The 3,332-nt window shown below is 36.3% G+C and overlaps 1 pseudogene; it reads left to right on the forward strand.

Moving 5' to 3' along the window:
* Positions 1-2,984, forward strand: part of LOC112469530 — a 7,766-nt pseudogene extending 4,782 nt beyond the window's left edge.
* The last annotated feature ends 348 nt before the right edge of the window (positions 2,985-3,332 follow it).

Genomic DNA, 3,332 nt, shown 5'->3' on the forward strand with positions numbered 1-3,332 from the left:
TCTCAATAAAGGCCTTAGCTGACTCCACGAGAGCTCAGAAGCTGGACTGGCCTTTCAGCGTTGTCCTTAGTTGGGGCTGTGGAACTGGGCCTTTATGTCTTTGCAGTGACCAAATATTGGGTCTAGGTTGCTCTGGGAATGGGGTATGACTTTCAGCTACCTTTTTTCTTCAGCCAAGGGCAATTCCTGATGAACATTGAGAGCTATAGGCACTGGAAACATTTGTGCTCCAGGGAAGAAGATGGCAGATCTCATTAGTTTATTATTGTTACCTGTTGTCCTATATCCTAGAGTTGATATGAGGGTTAAAGATTATGTGTGTATAGTGCCTGGCATAGTTGGGGCTCAATAATAATAATAATAATAATGACGACAATAATAATAAAATAATAATTATTATTAGTAGTAGTATTAATAATAGTATTTATATCCTTACAGTACTTTGCCATATATATTTTCAGAATTTTAATCAGCTGCAATTATATTTCTATGTTGCCACCTAATCCTTATAACCATGATTTTGAATGGTGCTTAATATTTAATTCCAGTGGATTTGTCATAAGGTAGTACATTATTTTTTAACTTTGTATATAGTTTTATGTTTCTGCAATTATAATGCTGAGTTGGATATCTTCATGCATCAACATTTTTTCCAGGGTTCAGATTATTTTTTTAGGCTAGTTTCCCAGAAATGGAATTACTGGATCAAAAACATTTTGACAGGTTTTGATTAAGAGTGCAAAATTACTTTACAAATAAATTGTGATAATTTTGCTGCCACTAGTAATATAAAGAATATCAATTTTCTTGAAGCTTTGCCAACAATGAGTATTGGCATAGAAAAGTTACTTTTATAAGTGAATAATTATAACTGGTTGTAATTTCTATTTTGTTGATTACCAATGAGTTGAATATTTTCATAAATGTTTACGAGTAGTATGTCCTCTTTACAGATTATCTGTTCATGTACTTTGCATGTTTATTGGGATATTATTAGAGCTTTAAAATAACCAATTTTATGGGATCCTTATATAATAAAATTATTTATCCTATGCTTTATTCAACATGTTTTGCTAGTCTGTTATTTCTCTTTCTTTTATACTGTGTTTTAGTATATAATGTTTTAGATTTGTAGGTGTTCATGTGTTGATCTTTTACCTTGTAATTAATCCATTCTTTTATAACTTAATCCATTATATATCATCTTAAGGAGTCTCATAAACATTCAATTTTATCTTTTAATTAAAAAAAATTTTTAGTCAACTAATTCATCCAGAATTTATTCTTGCCCTATGATACGATATAAAAATATATCAGTTAACCAGTCATCACAACATTATTTGATTGGTGGAAGTCAGAAGGGGGTAGAGAGGTGAAAAATAAAAAGTATAAGGAAGATAAAGCTCAGCCTGGTAAGGAGCAGAGAATTGGATCAATGAAGCCATGAAAGTGTAGTTCTCAGTTACATTAAATTATTTTGGTGGAAATTAAGCTAGATAACTTGATAACTTGCTATCGAGTTATCTAGTTTATCTAGCTTATTGAGGAAGAGATTGGAGAAGCACTTGGCCAAGTGTGTGAAAGTTCTCACTTAGTGAAGTCAAACTAAGAAAGCTTCCCTGTCTTAAGTATCCAAGCCATCTCCTTTCTCTGGAGCCCTAAATGCGACCACAGTGAAAGCCAGCATGTTGCTGAGAACCATTCTATCCCTGATGATCCATATTTTTATATTTAGCTCTAATTACTTTCTATTCTGTGCTCTGATCAAGCCATTTATTTTTGCATTGGTACTATACTGTTTTAATTATTGATGCTTTACTGTATGTTCTGGATTTAGAAGGGCCTCTTTTGTTGCCATATTACTTTTGAATGTACTTTAAAAATACTTTTCTTGATTATTCTTCTAAATTAGCTTTACAGTAATTTTATCAAGTTTAAGCAAACACAATACAACAAAACAAAACACAATAAAACATCCTATTGGGATTTTAATTTAAATTGCTTTAAAGCAATACATTAATTGAAAAGAATTGATATCCTTAAAATATTTAGGCTTTTCATAGAGGAGCATGCTAAGTCTTCCCATTAATCAAGTTTTATTTTGTATCTCTTAGTAAAATACTCCAGGCTCCTATCCCACCTTTCCCAATCTGAGTCACACACAGTTCCCATTAAGAGTCTGTCTTTGGAAGGGAAACAGCACGAGGCCAGGCAGGCAGAATTCACCCACCCAGGGATAGCAGGCTTGGGAAGCCAGGAATGGAAATTGGACCAGAACCTACCAACTTGCGGAGTGCAGTGAGGGGAGGAGGATGAGAAGTCTTTCCCTTCCTAGTGCCCATCCTGGCACTCTGCCTGCAGAAGGTCTGGGCGGAAGGAAAGGATAGATTACGGAGGCAGAGGTGAGAGAGATCAAGTCATGGGGGAGGGAAGGGTTAGCTCTTCAGGGTCCCATCTCGGTGAAGCCTTCATGGTCTTGGACTGGGTCTTCTGACTGTCTCCTGCGGGTTGTAGGATGTTGGCTGCATGAAGATTGAGCTTTGCAGATGTCATGCCTAAGACAGCCAAGAACTTTAGTTAGTTTTGCACTGGAGAATTCAAAAAAGAGAGGGTTCCAGTAGGGTACAAAGGGAACACTTTCCACAGGGTCGTAAAGGATTTCATGATTCAGGGTAGAGATGTTGTTAACGGAGATGGTGCTGTGGTTGCCAGTATTTACTGGGGGCCATTTGCAGATGAAAATTTTAAACTTAGACACCCAGCTCCAGGCTTGCTTTCCATGGCAAACAATGGTTTCAGTACAAATGGCCACTAACTAGTTCTTCATGACCTACTCTAGGTGTGATGGGCTTGGTGGGAAACATGTAGTATTTGGAGAAATCATTGATGGGCTTCTAGCGATGAGAAAGATTGAGAATGTTTCCACATGCCCCACCAACAAGCCCAAGCTTCCCATGGTAATCTCACTGCATGGGAACATATAGTCCTGAGCAAGACTGACTCAGGCCTTCCCTTGCTCTGGGCGATGCTCTCGAGTAAGATCTGGATTGGCCCCTGAATCAGCTTCCTTGCCTGCTGTTGCCCTGTTTGATCAAGAGACCTTGGAAGTACTACACATTCAGAACTCAAGATTTTCCGTGTTTTTCGACACTAACTAGTTTTTGTTTTGTAAAAGAAAGAAAAAAATTCTGTCTTCATATATTTTGTTCTATTGGGAATGGGTTTTTTTCAGCATGAAACATTCCATATCTTTATCTGGAAATTTTATTGATTCTTTAAAATTAATTCAAAATTTTTCAATTGATTTCCTATAAATAGTAATTCTTTTTGTT

This window comes from Pteropus alecto, unplaced genomic scaffold, assembly GCF_000325575.1.
Source record: "Pteropus alecto unplaced genomic scaffold, ASM32557v1 scaffold86, whole genome shotgun sequence".
Classification (NCBI taxonomy): Eukaryota; Metazoa; Chordata; class Mammalia; order Chiroptera; family Pteropodidae; genus Pteropus; species Pteropus alecto.